General features: G+C 31.1%; 1 pseudogene; it reads right to left on the bottom strand.

Moving 5' to 3' along the window:
- Positions 1–12,172: 12,172 nt before the first annotated feature.
- LOC128162180 (uncharacterized) lies at positions 12,173–14,251 on the bottom strand (annotated as a pseudogene).
- Between the last annotated feature and the right edge of the window lie 7,755 nt (positions 14,252–22,006).

Here is a 22,006-nt window from a genome sequence, read left to right on the forward strand (position 1 = left end):
TTTTGTGTATCTAAAAAAAAGCATTTTGCAGTCAAAATGGATGTTTCGGTGAGATAACTTAAGAAATGAAGATAATAATTTTTCTATTGATCGACGTATCAAAGAAAAAATTGGCCGGAAAACGTTTTCCGGTCAATTTTTTCTTTGATAGGTCGATCAGTAGAAAAATTATTATCTTCATTTCTTATCATTTAATAAAACATTTTTCAAATAAAAAATTGTGAAGTGTCATTGATCAAAAATGTAAATAATGTAAAAGAAGCGGCGCGTATGAATACAAAACAACAACAGCAACAATATTCAAAATGGATGCGCCTTCAGCTGATGCAGAGCTATTTAGCTGAATTTAATGGATTAAACACAAATAGTGATTTAAAATCTGAACCGGCCGAATTGAAAACGAAAGGAAAATACATGCGATAGCTTCTGATATTATTCACTGTGCAGAAAAACTCGTAATAAAACTAGTTTTCATGTGAGATCGCTGGAATATGCAACTGGACATAACCATCCAAGGAGAGGAAATCGTGAACAAAAAAAGTTGATATTTCGGCAAAGAATAGTATGTATAAGCGACATTTGTAAACGTTGTGGTAACTAGATAGCCAATGGTGTACTTAAATGGTTAATCTGCCGCTTGGAATGCACCGAAGGAGTTCTTTCATTACTCATAGCTTTTCTTTACGATGACTATTCTGATGAACGATCATGTACGTGTGTAAATTTAAAAAATATTGTTACCAAATTTGAACAGCATTGTTACTGTGAAAATGTATAGGCTTAGCCCTATATGTTCGTTTTAATATTCCTGGAAAAGGAAAAGCCAGCCTCGCTGGAAATGTTGATTGATCTCAAGCAGATGAAATCCCCGTTCTAGAAATAGTGTTAGATCAGAACAGTTGCGAATTAGGACAGTACATACTGGGTAAAATGACCAATGAAACATAACCTTTTAATACTAATAACAAGGTTAGTCAATAAATTGAGGACAAATTTCATTGACCGAGATTTAAAAGGAAAATATCATTAACAATTGCAACCTGGCCTATTTTTCACTTAGATAGTTGGACTTGTTTTAGTTGTAACTAGCCCACTCTTTTTTCTTTAAATATTGTAAAGTACTGTATATCTGATTCACAATACAATCATTACTATACTATATCATCACAAAAATACTTCATTAGGATTATTAAGCATTATACGTGTTGAATGATTGGAAATTTATTAGATAAAGCATTTTATTCTTAACAGGATGATAATAAAAACTTAGCTTGAACAGATATCTTTTCTGGTTTCTTTCTTTAAAAATTCTCTCTAAACTTATCGATTTGTCGGTTACATAAATCATGAATATGGTATTTTAATTTTTTTTCTTCATTTTGATTTCCAGAAATCTTAACCTCAAAGGTACGAGGGTTTTCACCTAATAAAATTCCAACACCCCCCTCTTCAATAAACCCAAATCTTTTCACCCATGATACCAAAAAAAAAAAATAATCCCATTAGCCTTCATTAGAGAATCATTGGGATATCATTAGGATAAATTACATTTTGTAGGAGGCAAAAAAATGCGGTGAAAAAATCTCAAGTTATTCCAAAACATTACCAAAGTTCTATTATTTGTCTAAATTTAGTGCGTTAATACTTCTAGGAAAGCAAACAAAATTTAGTTTCACTTTAATTGATTCAAGCTGCCACTACGCAATGGAATAAAGGTATTAAGATATAATGTATATGGTTTTGTTTCAATGTAAATGGTAAATAGTAATATTTTTTTTACACTTTTAACAACAATGCTTTTAAGTTTTTTTTTTTCAAATCTTGTGACCATTCGAATAATAGTTGGGCCTTCAGTATTTTAAGGTTTATCAATGCCCTCGGGAAATAAGATTTTTTGAATGGAATAAATATTCATATTTCCCTCATTATCATGCAATAGATTTATAATATTCATTTTTAACTTGATATAAAGAACAAAACTTACCAATTCAAACCTGTAAAACTTCACCTCAATATCTTCCATTGTCTATCCGTGATAGTAAAACCCACATTCACATTGTTTATGTAAAGATTTAAGCTACTTTAATACATTTATAGAAATATTATTTTCTTGATAGAATCCTTTTTTTTAGATATCACATTAGTTCGTAATTCGGTAATTCAATCACTAAATCTACCCATATATAAGAGATTAAGAATAAAATACCGTTTTCTCCAGAGGACTAACATTAAAAACACAACAAGTAGTCTATAATAGGTACCATACACGAGTAAGACAATTCAAAAAAGTTTATGCTTTTGAATTATTTGATAACTGATTGGCATTGTCGCCAGGTTGAGAGACATTTGGTTTTCCATCGGAAGTACTACAATGTTCTGGGAAATGAAATTATTACGAGCATCATATCGACTTTTTTGTCAAGAGTTCAAGTAAGGTTGTTTTTAGTCGCTGAAAATTCTTGTAAATTGAATTAAAAGGTCAGTAGATCATATTAAGAGGTCATTATATTAAATTGATAGGTTACAGGGGTCTTTCAACCTATTTTGTCAAAGATCTCATTTAGTCACATTAAAAGATCCCAAGTAATAGCAATACTAAGATATTCTGACATTTCTTTAGCAAAAAAATCATCAACACTTCAAATCTAATTTGAGACTAATGTCTGATGAGTACTTTGAATTCTATTAATTCAGTTAATATCATTTAAAAAAAAATTACACACTCTAAAAAATCACTTATATTATAGATGTATTGTTCTTCGGTCCTCCAAGTTAAGAATTCTATTTAACAATTATATTAAAAAATCCAGTGTTATAAAGATTACGACATTTTTTACTATCATACATAAACGAAGTTAAAGCACTAAATAAGCTCATGGTAAAGTTGTAGATAGTATACACACACTGACGTACGTTGTTCTACTTTCTGCTGGAACCTGTTTCCTTTTTTTCTCTTGTATTGGTGTCAAGTACTGTGGAATTGATTTATAATACTATTAATTTTTAAAGATGCCAATCCTATATTATACCAAACCATCAGACAAAATACGTCATGATTAAAATTCACTGACTTTAATAGCGGTATTGACATGGAATAAGTGGCATAAAATATTGCCTACATAGAAGAAGTCTAGAACATATCATAAACCTAAATGTTAGTGGCTACTTGAATATAAGAGACATATATGCATTATTCTTTTCTGTCCTTAATATACTTAATATTGATATAAGCGATTTGTCCGTTTTTTCATTTCTAGATACCGCATTTTAGGGTTATGAGAATATTTTTAACTTAATAGTAAATGAAAATAGCCATTATCTTAATAAACTTGTATTAAATAAATCTCATGAGTCTTGGAATATGTGTGTTTGATTTTTGCAAAATGGAAATGGAAATTCCTATGTAGGGTATCACATGTTCTTCACAATCCCGTATTTCGAAATATATCTTTACTCGCTTTACAAAAGATTGTATAGAAATACATATTTATTACTATTGTACATGTGGTTTCCTTTCGAATGCTCAGCTCCCATTATACGAGAATGCTATTGAAACACATTTGATAAAAAGATATAACAAATATACCATGCCATTTATTCGTTTTAGAGTTAAGTGAAATTAGGACAGTACATACTGGGTAAATTGACCAATGAAACACAACCTTTTAATACTAATAACAAGGTTAGTCAATAAATCGAGGAAAATTTTATTGACGCAGATTTAAAAGGAAAATATTATTAACAATTGCAACCTGGCCTATTTTTCACTTAGATAGTTGGATTAGTTTTAGTTGTAACCAGCCCACTCTTTTTTCTTTAAATATTGTAAAGTACGGTAGATCTGATTCACATTACAATTATTACTATACTATATCATCACAAAAATACTTCATTAGGATTATTAAGCATTATCCGTGTTGAATTCTTGGAAATTTATTAAATAAAGCATTTTATTCTTAACAGGATGATAATAAAAACTTAGCTTGAACAGATATCATTTCTGGTTTCTTTCTTTAAAAATTCTCTCTAAACTTATCGATTTGTCGATTACATAAATCATGAATATGGTATTTTAATTTTTTTTTTTCATTTTAATTTCCAGAAATCTTAACCTCAAAGGTACGAGGGTTTTCACCTAATAAAATTCCAACACCCCCCTCTTCAATAAACCCAAATTATTTTATCTTTTCACCCATGATACCAAAAAAGAAATGCCATTAGCCTTCATTAGAGAATCATTGGGATATCATAAGAATAAACTACATTTTGTAGGAGGCAAAAAAAATGCGGTGAAAAAATCTCAAGTTATTCCAAAACATTACCAAATTTCTTTTATTTGTCTAAATTTAGTGCCTTAATATTTCTAGGAAAGCAAACAAAATTTAGTTTTATTTTAATTAATTCAAGCCGCCACTACGCAAGGAAATAAAGGAACAATACTTAAAGTATTAAGATATAATGTATATGTTTTTGTTTCAATGTAATTGGTAAATAGTAATTTTTTTTTTTTACACTTTTAACAACAATGCTTTTAAGTTGTTTTTTTTTTATCAAATCTTGGGACAATTAGAAAAATAGTGGGGCCTTCATTATTTTCAGGTTTATCAATGCCCTTTGGAAATAAGATTTTTGAAGGGAATAAATATTCATATCTCCCTCATTATCATGCAATAAATTTATAATATTCATCTTTAACTTGATATGAAGAACAAAACTTACAAATTCTTACTTGTAAAACTCTACCTCAATATCTTCCATTGTCCCCCCGTGATAGTAAAACCCACATTCACATTGTTCACGTAAAGATTTAAGCTACTTTAATACATTTATAGAAATATTATTTTCTTGATAGAATCCTTTTTTTTAGATATCACATAAGTTCGTAATTCGGTAATTCAATCACTAAATCTACCCATATATTAGAGAGTAAGAATAAAATACCGTTTTCTCTAGAGGACTAACATTAAAAACACGACAAGTAGTCTATCATAGGTACCATACACGAGTAAGACAATTCAAAAAAGTTTATGCTTTTGAATTATTTGATAACTGATTGGCATTGTCGCCAGGTTGAGAGACATTTGGTTTTCCACTGGAAGTACTACAATGTTCTTGGAAATGAAATTATTACGAGCATCATTTCGACTTTTTTGTCAAGAGCAAATCAAGTAAGGTTGTTTTTAGTCGTTGAAAATTCTTGTAAATTGAATTAAAAGGTCATTAGATCATATTGAAAGGTCATTATATCAAATTAATAGGTTACAGGGGTCTTTCAACCTATTTTGTCAAAGATCTCATAAAGGAACATTAAAAGATCCCAAGTAATAGCAATACTAAGATATTCTGATATTTCTTTAGCAAAAAAAAAAAAAACAACAACAACACTTCCAATCTGATTTGAGACTAATGTCTAATGAGTATTTTGAATTCTTTTAATTCAGTCAATAATTTCTTAATACAATCTAGCTAATTTCTTAAACAGTTTATTTTAAATGGTATGCACATTAGATTTTCAAACCAATTATCATAAAATATATGATAAAGAATCCAATATAAATATGTCAGAGTTAAGATTTTTCATCAGTCTGATTTTTTTTTATAATGAAAGGGAAACAACAATATGTATTTAATTCGATAAAAAGGGGCATGATGGTCGTGGCCATTTTTAGACTGTATTGAATTCCTTTTAAAGAAGAGCTCTACATACAGTTAAAGGAAAATACTCAATTTTAAAATCTAACGTTTTCAGAGCCTTTCTTTACTAAAACATAAATCAAAGCTTAACAAATCATGTCAAAAAATTTGAGGTTGATCTGATTTATAGTTTGTTGATCACTCGGCCTTCTTAAACTAGCAACAAAGTATGCCACACCACGTGAATTTACATGCGTGGGATGCCCCTAAAGACACTTAGCCGGCAGGTGGTATCAAACACTAAAAAGTAATTCATGATAAAAAATGTCATTTAAGAAGCAATAACCTAATTATTTTGTAATGTTAGTTACAAATTTTATGCCACATCATAAAAACTCAAAATTAGGATTTGTTTCAACAGGTGGACCTCTCCTGGAATGAGTTCAGAATCAAACTGTTAATAAATAGCGAGTAATAAGTAAACCGCAAAAAATATTTCAAAAGCAAACAGAATGACCTATATGAATCTTCATTTTGAAGTAATATTATAAAACTCGATTGACATTTTTGTGTAAGTCGATACTCATATTTTTATATTAATGTCTGGTTAAGCATAGTGAATAATTGTCACCACTAATTGATTTCTAGTACATTTGGAATGCTCATTAATCAAAATAAATACCTGCTAAAACCAACTAAAATATAATATAAGAAGATATGAGTCTAAAAACAAAATAGGTTCTTTTTAAAGACGTATTTAGTCTTTTCATGTCCACAACCAATTGCTGCGAAATTCAAAGACGTCCACTTTAACTGACATTATAGTTAGCAAAAAAAGATATATGCACTTCAAAAAGCAAGCTGAGCTTGAAAAAGCTCGAAAAGAGTTTTTCTGGTCGATAAAACACTTCATGCCATATGTATAAGTACAGAAATATTGAAATTCTCTTATTGTTCTTGTAATTATAAATCATTTATAGTGCCTCTCTAGAATCAGAGATGTAAAGGATGGATACATAGTTTTCATGCCAGTATAATTGTATATAACACTCACTGTGGTAAATTTATACTATTATATTAAAATAATAGACTCGAATTTTTTAGCTTTAATACAGAGAAATCGGAAGAGTACTGTCATTTGTTTTACATATTTTAAACATTCTTGGCACTTGAAGATAACCAATTTGTTTTTATTTTTTCTCAATCAAGCTTTGCTAATTAATAATCAACGAACATTCTTTTAAAAATTCGGAAATCATATGGATTTTTCTGATTTTACAATCTTGCGCATGCACATTACATTCACGCTAAATCACTGGAGGCTCTTTATAGTTTTTGTTCCACTATATTACATTTGCATGGATAAACCCAGAAACGATATTACAAATACGTGTAAATTTTCATTGAAAATTTGTCATATACATATTTTGTTCATCAAAGGAAATACTAGCTGCAGGTCTGTAGCTCCCGGTCTCAAAACATTCCCATTTTTTTCAGACTGGGAGCTACGCACCTGCAGCTAAGGAAATACGGAAGATAGCTCGAACTCGGTGCATTTAATAAGAATAATCACAATAGTTCCGAATGTCAGCTCGAATCGAGTGAAAAACGTTGCTGGAGAAAGCGTTGAATTCTTCATTAGTATGAATCAAATTTTTAGATGAAAGGTATTTACAGCCTCAAAATTGTTTATTATGGATAATTTGACTGTTATTTTCAATGCAATTTCGTTATTTTTTTGCTACATTACGGGTATATGGGAGGCATTTTAACTGTTGTGAAGGCCTGTGCCGAGACACAGTTAGATTATTCTAACTGTGGAGAGTGTAGTGAAATTAATAGCATTATTGTAGGCCTAAAGCTTTTTTATGTTAATGGCAACAGTACGGTGTGTCGATGTATTTATTTCGTATATGTCCAATATCATATACAATCTCAACCCGTGCACGCACGGGTCAAAGTCTAGTATTTATTAAAAAATAATAATGAGCGAAATTAAAAACTATTGCATACTTTTAAAATCATTAGTGACAAGTAAGTTCTGACCCCATCTTGAACATAGCAACTTGCTGAATGCGCTCTGGAATAATGCACTATGCAAATCCACTGAATATTTCCAAAACAAACAGACGGGCAAATATGACCAGAACCTTCAAATGTACAAACATTAGTTTACTGATAATTGTAAAAATAATGTTAAGTTTAATTAATATTTGTAATTGATGCACAACTGAACAAAATCCAAATTTTTAAACCATCACAAGCACTTATAGAATATTGTAAGAGGCTGCAATATTTGTGGGAAGCTGGGTACGGGGATAAAACAGTTATAACGAAAGGAACATGGTCACAAAGGGATCGTAGAAAAAAACTCTCTCTCTCTCTCTCTCTGTCTCTCTGTCTCTGTCTCTCTCTCTCTCTCTCTCTCTCTCTCTCTCTCTCTCTCTCTCTCTCGCCATGTTAAACGCAGTAACTGTTTCATTACCTTTCTTCCTCTCTTCTCTCAAACGTGGAAAAAGTTTTATGTGTCTTCCTTCTTGGAGGATTTCTGTCACTTTTTTCCTCGTCAGTTGTATTTTGTGTTGTGGAAACAGGTTTTACTGATTAAAAATTTTCAAGTTGCCATTCATTCTCTACCTTTTGGTCACTTATTAGCAAAAATATTTTAGATTTAGATCACAACTTCTAATTAAACATAAATCATTACTTTTGTTCATGCATTCCATCTAACAGATTTAAGCAAAGATCAATAAAATATGTAGTTTTCAATATTTTTATATTTTGTTATTTATGGATAATGCGTAACAAAAATGTTAGGAAGAGTTTCGACACATTTGGGCAGCAGTATATTATATTTATGCTTTAATGAACAAATGAACAAAATTGAACTAACAGAAATAAACAAAGAATTCTCAAAACATCTTTCAGTATCTTAGACGATAACTTTCTGCGAGATTAAAATAAATTCTGTTTGTCTGGATTTCTAAAAATATAATCTATATTTTTAAAATTTAATAAAATAATGGTTTGAGTAACAAACTTGTTCTTTTCGTACGCAGTACGCATTTTAGCATAATCTTATTGAACAACAACAGTCGCAAAAATTTAATGATAATAAATTGATTGAGACAAATGATTTGATAAACAATCAATATGAACGACTTCTTATAAACAGCAAACCAATTAGTAGTTTATAAAATTCAATCAACAATCTTTCAAAATTTTGAAAAACAACATTGAAACAGGAAGCTTTATATTAAACATCTTGCAATGCATAAAAACAGTTTACAAACAATTGTTTAAGGTAACTTGATGGTCAACAAATTAACCATCTGATCTTTCCGAAATTTTCAGATATGATAGGTTCAGTTATAAAGTATAATTTAAAGAAAAATATCAAAATATTTTAGATTAAAAATTTGAATATTTTGCTATATCTGTATACAGAACTATTCTTTTTCGAAGATTGATATAGTCATCCAGCCGTCTTAACAAGACCATTGCGAAAAACTTCAAGATTATTTCAGTTATAAAGTATAATTTATCAAAGAAAAAAATCAAAATATTTTAGATTAAAAATTTGAATATTTTGCTATATCTGTATACAGAACTATTCTTTTTCGAAGATTAATATAGTCATCCAGCCGTCTTAACAAGATCATTGCGAAAAACTTCAAGATTATTTCAGTTATAAAGTATAATTTATTAAAGAAAAAAATCAATATATTTTAGATTAAACATTTGAATATTTTGCTATATCTGTATACAGAACTATTCTTTTTCGAAGATTAATATAGTCATCGAGCCGTCTTAACAAGACCATTGCAAAAAACTTCAAGATTATTTCTTAATAGAGAATTATTTCAAGCTTGGAAATGCATGTCAAGTGTAACATATGATTTATATGAAATAAGCGATAAAGGGTTAAGGTAAGTTTAAGTTGTTTTTCTTATCAATTGATAAGTTTTTTGTAATCAACCTATACAATTTAAATTTTAGTATTGTAAAATATTAGATTCTCCAGCAAAATTATACCGATTTCTTCTTTATACCCACCTTAAACTCTAGACGATATAGTAAGAAAGATTTTAGGTACGAATATCCTTATTTAAGATGTTCCTAAGATATATGTACAGTCGAGCTAAATCTTAAGATAAGTTCTAATTTGATATTAGATGTCCCTTACTTTTTTCCATTTTTTACTTACATGTAAGAACACTCTTAGGAATCTTTTGTAAACATGCTCATCAGACGGTAATAGGTCTAATTTTCATAGAACTTACTGTAAGAATCAACATGTTTGCCGCAGAAAAATAAAGATTGACATCAATTGTTTATCGGAAATCCTATTATCTTTTGTGTATTTTCTATTTAACTAATTATTTCCATATTGACATTTCATTTACTTATATGTATTTGTCATTAAAGATTTTTGTAGCCATACAAAAACGTTATTAAGGCATACGTAATTGCAAAGTATCAAACTTGTGTGAACGTGACACCCTTTGCACAGAATATTTTGACAAATTCTTAAAAAAGAGACATAATTGTTTCAAAAATATTTCTACAAATAACACAACATTAATCTATTTTCTAATCTTTATATTTATCAGCACTTAGATTTTAAGCATTATTTCGCAATTGGCAATGCAATATATTTGGTAAACGGCCTCCATATTTCATATTTTTTTTCTAGGTCTTAAGTATTAAACAGTTTATAGCAAGAAGATGTTGAAGGCTTCAAATATTTATATGTAAATCCTTCCAGTATTATAGATGAATCATCATAAATGAAATTTTTTTAGTTTGTGTGATATATTATATAAGTCTCTTCATTCCAAAATTAATAATAATTACGAAGTTACAATAGTGCTTTAATAAGTAATCTGAAAAAAAAACATGCGCGGAACATTTTTGTGCAATATATATACAGTATTTGGCACGGATAGAACTGTAGCTCTACTGTTCGTTAACCCGAATTTCTCGTAGAGCTGCAGCTAGGTTACTGAGAGTGAAATGTTCCTTCAGAGGGATAGCAAAATATATTTTGAGTTCAACATCCAAAAATTTCTTTTTTAATTTTCAGAACAGACATCACTTATCAGAACAATTAATATCAAAACAACAATATGATCAATTTTAACTAGAACACAAGCGATCCATGTATCCATGTTGTAAAAACTGTGTTGAATTTAAATCATAATATATTTTATTGTACTCAACCAAATCTATAAAGATATGAAATGTTAAAGCTGCTTGGTCCGATTTTATATCAAATTTTATGCACGCTTTTAAAAAATGGTTATGCTTAGTATATATGTAATAAAAGATATTGCAGTAGTTTTTTCTAGTCAATTAAGCCAAATTTCAATGAAGAAAAATACGTACATAAATTTCCTAACAAATAAACGACATAAAAGGGTACAGCGTTATTTTGCCTCATGTTAAATTTCAACCCTGACGACGAGACGGGTATGGTTGTATTACGACTTTGACATCGCATTAAATAAAGGTCACAGTAATCAGACAAGGTACAAATAAACATGTGTACGTTTTGTTCGCTAAATAAATATTTCTGAAGTTTGGTTTCTTTACAATCGATGCATATCATGTGGGTTGAATAACCCCAATCATTCGGGGGAAGAAACCAAACGGTTTCCTTTTCTAAAAATTCCCGTGATGCACTTTGGTTTGTTTTTTCTTTTGCCCAAAAAGAAATTATTTTTATTTACTTTGATATTTCTAACTTTGAAAGGAGACTGATTCTGCTCGTGTAGATAGGAGAAAGTCCATAACTTTCGAAGATAATTGGTTTGTATGGAAACAAATTAATACTGTAATAACAACAAAAAAAATCGGACCAAGCAGCTTTAACATATGTCTTGCTTTTAGAACAATCCTATACGTAAAAAAATTAACACAACACGACTTTCTATGGAATGTTGCTACCTATGTCCTTGGTTTTAGACTACTGTTGGGTAAAAAACCTAGAAAAAGCAGGACAAGTTGTACTTACGTTTTGCCATACCTTAACCCAGCATGTATCTATCTATATTGGGCCAACGTTGGCTCAACAAAACCCGCTGTGTTGGGCCAACGTTGGCAGTCTTCGTTGGGCCAATGTAATTTTGCTATCTGCCCAACGATGGCCCAATTTGTTGGGTCAACAATGGCCCAACGTAAGCAATATATGACACATGCCAATAACCAACAGTGGACTAACGTTGGTGTAGCTATTAAATCTTTTGGTTGATGTTGGCCCAACGTAGGCCCAACTTGATCTCTTATATGTTGGTAATGTGTTGGCTTACATTTCAATCTGGTTCCTTTTCTGTAAATTTTTTTAGCAAATAACTGGTCAACACTTAGGTTATCTCATTTTCCTCAGCTGACAGTATCCTTGATTTTGTTTAAATTATTTTTCCACACCCCAATCAATTAAAAAGTTGGTAATTCAATAATATAACCTAGCTCAAATAGCATGAAAGTAAAACTTATTAAAGATTAATAAAACATTTGAATGAAATATAAACTTTATTTATTTATGAAATGGAGTATTAATGACTCTTTGTTTTTCAGTCTGATTCATCAGCCTCGGCCTCAGTTCTGGCATTTTCTTTCTTTTTTTTGTGCGTCGTTTCCGTCCACCATCGCGGTCGATGGAATATCTCAGCCAGTCCTTAATCACTTTTTCAATATCGGCCTCTGTTGCATGAGCACAAAATCTGTTTAATTTTCCCCACAGCCTCTGTAAGAGATGTTTAAATAAGTAATACACCATATCCCTGAAAAATTCTAAACCAAATGGCGTATTGGAATTGTATGCAAAACAACAAACTCACCATGTAATGTATTTGGATAGAATATTTAAAAGAATATATAATTATACACAATATGATTTAAAACGGAACATGCTTTTTAAGAATAAAAAACAAAACAAAGCAAACCAACTCCATTTGACAGCATTACCATAATTAAAAAAAAATGAGGAGAACTTACTTAGCACATTAGGTTTCAACTTAAGGGCTGAAAACCCTTTTTTCTTGCCCTTTCCCTAACAGTTTAGTTGCTGTGCAAGGTTATTGGTCTGTAGAAAGGAGAGGAGCCGTCTCACCCTGGACTGGAGAGAGTCTCCTCCTATTGCTGTTAGATTTGGCAGCTTTAATAAAATTTATAGTTATTATTTCTGTGTGACTAAATATTTTTTAAATATGAAAATAAAATGCAAGCATATGAGGACAATGAATCTTTTATACTTATGATACCCCCCCCCCCATAAATTCATAAAAATATGTGACATACCAATGCTCTCACTACCCCACTGTCTTCTAATTGCTCTTCCAAAGCATCCAAGTTGTCCAGTGTCTTCAATGGAAAATCAGTTCCAAGGTCCAAAGTTTGATCAGTCTCTGCAAAAGGGAGCTGCAACCTCAACTTTTACCAGAATATTCTGCCAAAGTTTTGTGTTGAAACGGACCTGCCCTTTTATTTCTTCAATTATAGAAATAATCTTGATATCTGTGGCTAGAAAGACAAATATAAGGATCTCTTATTAAAGGTGAATTTATCTAGATCTTACCTTAAATATCACCTTTAATAATGATAAATGGGTGCAACAAAGATGGGTTTAAAAACTAAACAGATACTACTGGCTTTGTGGACACCTCAGGTGTTTGCCCAGGGTGATGCAGCTGTCACAGTAGCTGATGAGGGTGAACTGATCAGTCTTGACGGATCAATCCTTCTTTCTGGCTCATTTTGTTTTGGCAAATTAAAGATGATGATGATTATAATAGAAATGGTTGAGGAGTCACTGGTTGGGGTAGTTCGGGAAGGGGTGGAAGATCCGGTAAGGATTTCATATTATTCCGTGGGGACCTTCTTAACTTTATCAGTTGTGTTGAGTCGTCAACCTCTTCATCCTCTGATGAAGATTAATTGTTGTATTTTGGATTGGTTCTGAAATTTACATAAGAGTTTTTCCCAATTTACATATATACATATATAAAATCATTCTATCAAATTTGATTTGTTTTGTAATAAATAATGTACCTTAAAGTTTTCTTTCTCTTCTGGTCCTTTTCTTATTTCGATGCATCCTCGCCGTCTGTTGTTTCAAGAGACGACGTCACAACTGCATTGGCAAGTTTAGATCTTGCTTTGTCAAAGTTGTCTTTTAAAATTACAAAAACAACATGTAATTAACACTTTGCATACCATTGATTTTCACATTTTAATTAAGATAAAAATACACGTGTACTTAAATGGAAAAAAAGTATCGATTAAAACATACAGATTTACATTTTGATAAATTTTTTAGCTCATTTTAAGATTAAAAAAACCATGAAAATCATTCAAGAAATTAAAAAGCTTGAACTTTTTTATATGATATATTAACCATTAACAATAAAACATTTATCTTACCAGATTCATAGAGCACTCTGATATCTAAGCACATCAAGTCTGCCCCAGGTTTTAAACACTGCTTTTTTGCACTTTGAACTTTTGTCATGTTTCTCCACATTGGCCAGTAAGTTTTTCTCTTGTTTTCTGTCAGCCATGCACTTGGTATGACCACTTCTTCTAGGCGATCCGTGAATTCAACCACAGCATACATAGACCTATCATGGATATATGCATATATACATATCTATATATAGTAAATGACAATACATAAACATATAAATGCTCATGTTCAGTTCCAAAGTTATTCTAACATATTGATAAACACTTTTTGTGACCTTGGTTTTAAGCATCCCAATTCATATCACCAAATGTTACTCGTAAATTGAATTGCTAGAAAGCAATACACATTTTGATTTTATTTGGTTCAGTTTTGAGAAACTGACTTGCATTTCTAAATCATGCACCGTCTGAATTCCAAGTAAATTTGATGAGACAGGTGTACCAAAAAAATCTACAGTATTCCTGAATGCCTGATACACAATGAAAACATCAGCATCTTTTTTGGTATCAATTTTTTCACAACCACAATCTTTCAATTCACATGAAAACAACTATCTTTAGCATTAAGGTTTATACTGTAATTGTCAGTTTCCAATGACCTGTACTGGATGCCATTTGCTAGAACATCATGTATTGGCCCTAATGCATGCTCTCTTTTTAAAATTGGATATTCCTTCGCTTTCTTGTTGGACGGATTCATGTAACTTTGTTCAGAAAGTCGACGTTTTATCTGCTGCAATGCAAAAGATGGTTTACGAGCCATGCGTTTCAGCTTTCGTAAGAAATTTTCAAATGGGAACGATGACATGTTGTCAAGACTGCCATATTTAGCAGCATCATTTGATAAATGAACCAGTCCGTGCACATTATAAACCATCATATCATTGCCATACAACTGACCAAAGTGATAAACAAAGGCAACAAGAAGGTCATGTGCATAGACATTGTATACATTGCATAAACTTTCATTCAACAAAATGTGCATGGCAACACTGAGGAGCAAGAAATTTTTGTATATGTTGGGAAGTACAGCATTCAGTAAGACTAATGGGCCAGTGTACATTAAGAACTGTCTAAACTCTGTTGCCTTCCAGCTATCAATGACATCTAAAGAACGGGGTTTGCGAGAAAATTCACATGGAATATAATTCTTTATAGAGAGCAATGAATCGGATATTTGATTAATATCTTGTGACCCTAACCGATACCTTAAAGGGTCCTTTTTCCACAATAAGAGCATACGTTTAACAACTCCTAGACAGACTAGGTGCATGTAATCAAGGGGGAACTGTGAAACCATGCCAACATTCAATTCTACAAAAGGTGATAAGCCTTTAAGATGGTCATCGTCTTCTAAAGCATTAAATGATACATCAGTTCTTAAAGGTGCATTGGTTTCGGGAAAAGTAATTTTACCAACATGAACGCCAGACTGTGTACACTTATCACATCCTGAATACCCGGAATGACCCTTGATACACTTAACAAATGCTTTTGCTGGTGCATTACAGATTGTGGAATCTAATTTCACATTGAAATGTTTGTCATTTAGGTCAAAACCATTGTCAGTTTAGTGCATTGAATTCGCCAATAAATTTTTGCAAATAATCATTCAAATTACTTGGTTTGCTTTGCCTAGAAAAAAATACTAATTATAAAAGGTGTTTCGTCACATACGTTTTGAACTTTGCCAAGAATCGGCCAAAACTGATCATTTGTACTCTTGAAAAGTGGTAAGCCATCAATATTTATTTGAAGAGAAAAGCTGAATACGTCACCAAGTATATGTAACTGTGACTCAGCTCTCTGTGACAAAGGACTATATATGGTTTGAGCCTAAAATGGCCCCCTTAAACGAATATTGTCATTTTAATGTAAATCTTTGTTTTAATTGTACAAATATACATTTGAAGTTTTTTCACACTTTTCATTTCGATTTTTGTGGCCCTCTCCCCAAGCTTATGGGATAGAGGTTTTTCCTGTTGGAGATCAGAGTAACTTTCATCATCTGTTTATCTACAAATATTTTGAGGATGAAACATATTTTCAAAATAATTGCCTTCTTCAGGCTCACAATTTTTTTTACACCTTTCTATGGTGTCGGTCATGTCATCATCACTTTTATAAGTTATGTCACTTGAGTCAATCCCACTAGTATGTACCATGCCAGTATCCTGGGCACTAGCACCCCGTGAATAATGTACATGACTTTGCCCTTCTACACCCCCAGTTTGAAATGAGTCCTGGGACTCGTCAGATTGGTTCTGTAAGTCAGACAAGTGATCTGAAATTCGTGAGAGCATTCCTCTCCTTAGAGTCCAGTATGATTCAATTTTATCAGACATTTTTGTTCAAAAGCAAGGTCTTTCAATTGCCAAATCTTAAATATAAGTTAATGATACGTTTGTACTTAAGACAGATCTATGTTTTGCAAATAATCTTTAAAAAATTGAGTTTATCTCAATAAGCGTCATAAATCGATTTAAATGTAATTACTTAAACATGTATAGACATGTACGTGTGTGAATCCGATTGCTAGTATAAAACTGAACATCAATACCCTTAAACTTTGTACATCTATTAAGTTTATATAATTATATCATATCTTACAAAGTAATTCACAGCAATATTAAATTGGAATACAGTAGTAAAGTCCATGCTACATTGTGTATATACTTATACATTAGAGTTACCAAAAATATATTAAAACATGTAAAATGCATACTTACATCAGTTTATTGTGGTGATATAATGGTCCAGGCACCAAAAACTAAATGTGATTTCTTTGTCCAAAGAACACGAGGTAGTGGTGGAAACTAACTGACTTGATATCAAGTAACACGAAAATTGTGTACCTCCGTTACCACAGCAACTGACCAATGACCCGCTGAGACAGAGAGGGAAGGGCAGTTTTAGAGATGACCTAATTGTATCTTACAGAGATGCTTCTAAAATTAGCACAACCCTTATTGCAGCAAGAATTTTTATTTTCATCAATTGTCTTTCTAGCATTAGCTAGAGAAAATACTAGGTGTATATGTAAATATATAGATTTAAACAAGAATCTTTATTAGTTAATTCAAATTAAAAACAATTTTTTAAAAAATAGTTATATAATGCAGTCTCATGCACATTTTTTTCTCTCTCACACTTCGATTTGTACTTATAAATTGATGTTAAAAATGTCCCAATGTTGTCAAATTTCTATTCATTACTTATAGTTTATATACATAGAATGATTTTATATGTATTGATTCAAAGATTACATGTTGGGCCACCGTTTGGCCATAGATCCCAAGACTAGTTTTGCTTTAATTCGTTTATTTCTGTGCTTTTTTACGTTCTTTTTTGATTAAACAAGTCTTATTAATCAGGATTCATTAAATTTAATCCCATTTGGTTGATGTTGGTTTTACACCGGTGGTGGGAATAGATCGATAAATTAACGATTACATGGAAGTCCAACGTTGGCCCACCGTTGGCTCGAGCTAATGAGACCAACCTACATATTGTCACAGAATCTCAAATAAGTGTAACAGTGGGCCAATGTTGACCCAACGTTATGTTTCCAACATACATTGACGTTAAGTGTGTCAAATGTACATTGGCCCAGTGTTGGCCCAACGTTGTTAACACAACGCCAACCTTACAACCCACAGCCAATGTTGGCCCAACAATGTCATGCTATCCGGGTTATTGTATTACGCATGTTGAACCGAGCACCAAGTATTACTCCTTCATTCTAGGCCAGTAGAGTACAATAACTACTACTTAATGAAAAAACTCAAAGTTTTTGCGTGCGTTGTTCGTATGAAACTGCTAAAATCTTGTTATAATTGACATGATTATATTGAAAAGTACAATGTCCCTAAGAAATCAGAAAGAAAAAGCCCTTGTTTCAAGGGTGAATTCTAACAATAGAGACTTCAGTCAAAGAGTGTAGTTTGAAAATTTTTGTTTAATTTATTTTTCTCTCATGTACAATTAATCTCTCTCGTCAAATTATGACCATTTTTTCTTGTATACTATAGAATGAAAAAAAACCCTAACGTAACAATATAGAAGATATTTCCATTTATTAGAAATGAGCTTAGTAAATTTCAACCAGTGGAATAATATTTCATGTGCACACATATATTCTGTTTTACCCTCTCTAATGCTTACACAAATAAATGTGTAATAAAACGACTCCAATATGTCTATATTCATATGGAAAAATAAATATATTTTTTATTATCTAATTTTGGTCTGATCGAAAATATGTTACTGCAAACTTTTTTGAGAAAAATGAATGTAATTGTAAGTATTTTGTAATTCAAATCCATTATAAAATAATTTTGAACAGAAGAGTGATGGTAACTATTTCTCTATTTACTTTTGGTTTGTTGCCATAAAAAGTATGATCATCATGGTATTGAAAAAAGATAACATATTGAATGACAGTGCGAGTATTGGCATGTAAGTACTTTATCATATACATAATATCCATCTAACTCTAGATCTATCGCAACTTATCAGTCCCTTCCGCAGAGCTTAAAAAAAGTCCCACCTCGAACAGGAATCGAGCAGCGATATTCAGTAATTGTAATCAGCTGTATAATCAATTACATGTTGTTGGTTGATGATGCATAATCAGTTATCATCCATTTTCCTGATTACAAGTATTTTTTAGTTAAATTGATTACTCTGAAAACAAAAGGCATGTAATCATGTAATCATGATCTTTTATTACGTTTATGATTACAATATTTATATCAATTTTTTTAAAAACGTAAACCATTAGAGATATATGGACCTGGTGAATAAAGTCCAGTCTTAAAACTGTCTAGCAATATTCCTTTATTGCCCTTCAGCATTTTTAAATTCATGCCATTCACCTTGCAACGAAATAAACTTGCTTACACTAGCTACATGTATTCAAATGTCACTGCTTTTTGGGAACGTTAGAACACATTTTACATACGTTGCTTCAATACTGAAAACAATCATTACAGGGTGACTCTGAATTTCACTTGGTAAGGATAAACATGCTAATCAACATATTGATTTTCCTTAAAAAACAAGATCTCAAACCAGTTAGATGGCAAATCTTACGTGACTTACATTTTCACAGAAATCATTCTATCCCTGACCTCAAATGCAATTATATTACAAAACGTTTAAGTATTACAAATTGACAAAATGGAGTCACTTTCAGTTGGTTAATGTATTATATTATGTTGATAGTTTGTAAAATTTTTCTATTGAGTATGTTTGGGTATTGGATCAGGTTCAAAGAATTTTAGCACACATGTATCTTAACCGTATTTATTTTAAGTTTCATAAAGGAAAGAGTGGACGCCCCCATTTGTTATACATTTGAGCTTGTTTTCCGCTAGTCGGAAAGGTCAGAGAGTTGTGAATGTTATCTGACTTTAATATAACATTAATTTTGCCCTTTATAATAAAGAAATTATCTTTGTCTAGACAAGTTCCGCTCGCCTAGTGATAAACATTTTTCACCTATTTTTCAACGGAAGACCCTTTTGTTTTTCTTCGGTTTCTTTTTTAGTTATTTTATTTTTTAATTTTTTTTCTGACTCTTTCTCAGCTTTATATCTCAAAAAGTTTTCATCCGATTTCAATAAAATTTTCACAGCTTTTGTAAAGTTACCGTGCCTCAAAGATGTTGAAAGTTTCAGCATTTACGTCACTACCGTTCAAATTTGACAGCTACATGTATTTTTAATTTTAAAAAAAGTCATTTTGTCCGGAAGAAATTTCCTTAAACTTAAAAGATATTGCGTTGAAATTTCTACTGAAGGTAGATGCATCAATTCTTTGGTGTACTGGGGGGGTGGGGGTGGTTAAACAATTTTCATCAATTTTGCTCAAAACCGGAAGCATGTCCAATTTTTCGAAATTTCATTTTTTTAACAAAATGAAAAAAATACTATAGTGTTATAGAATTTGCCAAAAAATTTTAATTTTGTAAATTATACAAAATTGAAATTAGTATAGACGATTGTACTTCTCGTATGAAGCCAATCAATACATGTAGATACACCACAACATGAGTAACTTAATATGTAACTACATGCATATAATTATGTAACATTTGCATAGCATAAGCAATTTAAGGTGGTATAAGACATCTGTTGATATTAATGTAATTTAAGTACATTATAATTAAGATACTTTAACCGGTTTAGATATTTAACCAAAACATACGTTTTTTTTTTTTTTTTGGAAAGGTAAAAATTTAAAAATCACCATTGGGATCCAAACTCATGACTTACAGATTCGATTCGTAGCGAACCCTCTTACAATTTTTATAATCACACACAAAATCAATGTTTGTACTGCTACATGCCTTAAAATGTTGGATGTGGTGTAGAAAGCAATGTAAGTTCCTACCCGTTGGAAAAATATTCAGTTTCAATAGATGTTATGCAAAAGTTTAGACATAATTGGTCCTTCTCATAAAAATAATCAAGGTTATTTACTAAATGACGCTACAGTATCCTGCATTTGTTTGCTCCAAAACCAATATTTTGAAAAAAAAAACTTTACAAATGAGGTAAGCAATAGATGAAATCATGAAGAAGATAAGTAATAAAAAATAATAATGTAGATACAGGTTTGACACCCAAATATTAACTCGTTATAAAAGTCATGTTTTTCAGCAAAAAAGGGGGTTTCTCCGTTTATTTTTATCTAGAAAACATCGATCGCATGTTTGCTGAAGTACCAATTTTACTATGATGTGTGAAACTAAGATGGATTTTTAGCAAACATGCGCCCTATACCTCTGAAGGCCAAATATAAAGAAAAAAGCAATTTTTTATTTGTTTCAAAATTGCATGTTTTTGTAAATTCGGTGGCGTCAAAGATAAACGACTATTCGACAATGGTGACTACATTTTGATAAAGGATTATTGTGTTAAAAAATGTTAATGTATTAAAATATGTTTCGAATATGATAGTATTCTTTTAAAAAAGGGGGATATCTTTGACTGTATCAAATTTAGTTCGTTATGAATGAAATTCATTCACAAATACATATACCATATCATGCATAAATAAATTTCACCATTTGTTTTAGTGTGTAGCTTTATTAATGATTTTCGATTTCCAATTTAAATTTCATTACTGCGCAGTTGTAGGGTGGGCTAAACATGTTATGATAAGCCATTTGATTGTGAATTGAGAAGTCATTTCTTTTAAACTATTGTATTTTTTATTTTACCCAACATACTTTATATTTAAAAGCCAAAATCATTTTCATCACCACAAACAACCTATTTGGGTCTTCAAACAAATTTTAACATTAATTTTTCATCTGTAACCGTTGTTGTCATGACAGCAAGGCCAAGTATAAAAGGGTGCTTTGCTTCCTTACTTCTAAAAATCTATGAATTTGAAAACTGCGCACGAAATCGGTGACCATGTGCGGTCACCAGTTTGTATTACGTGTATAGTATATATAGAATAAATATTTACGTTTTACATAAATGCATAATCATGTGATCCTTCATCCTCACACTGTCAGGGGTCTGAGTCCACTCATGGCCGTTCAATCCCTGACATTGTGGGGATGGTGATCCTAACACCCAACGTGAAAACAAAGCTTTTGATCAAAAAAATAATAACTGATTACATGTATCATCTAAAGTGCAATGTACATTTATTGGCTTTATACGAATAATAAAATTTCTTTGTCATTATTGAATGAGTAAGTTATATCTTATATAATACTTCATCAACATTGGTTTAACACCTCCTGGCAGTCTTGACTGGTTAAGTAGGGAAAGAAGGGCACTCCGCACCTAAAAAAACCTAAACTGAAATTTTAGCTCTTTTCTATATAAGTTGAGGGGGTAATATAAACTAATGTTGAAATTTTTTTTATGTATATGTATGTATG

Source organism: Crassostrea angulata, chromosome 9 (genome assembly GCF_025612915.1).
Source record: "Crassostrea angulata isolate pt1a10 chromosome 9, ASM2561291v2, whole genome shotgun sequence".
Taxonomy (NCBI): domain Eukaryota; kingdom Metazoa; phylum Mollusca; class Bivalvia; order Ostreida; family Ostreidae; genus Magallana; species Magallana angulata.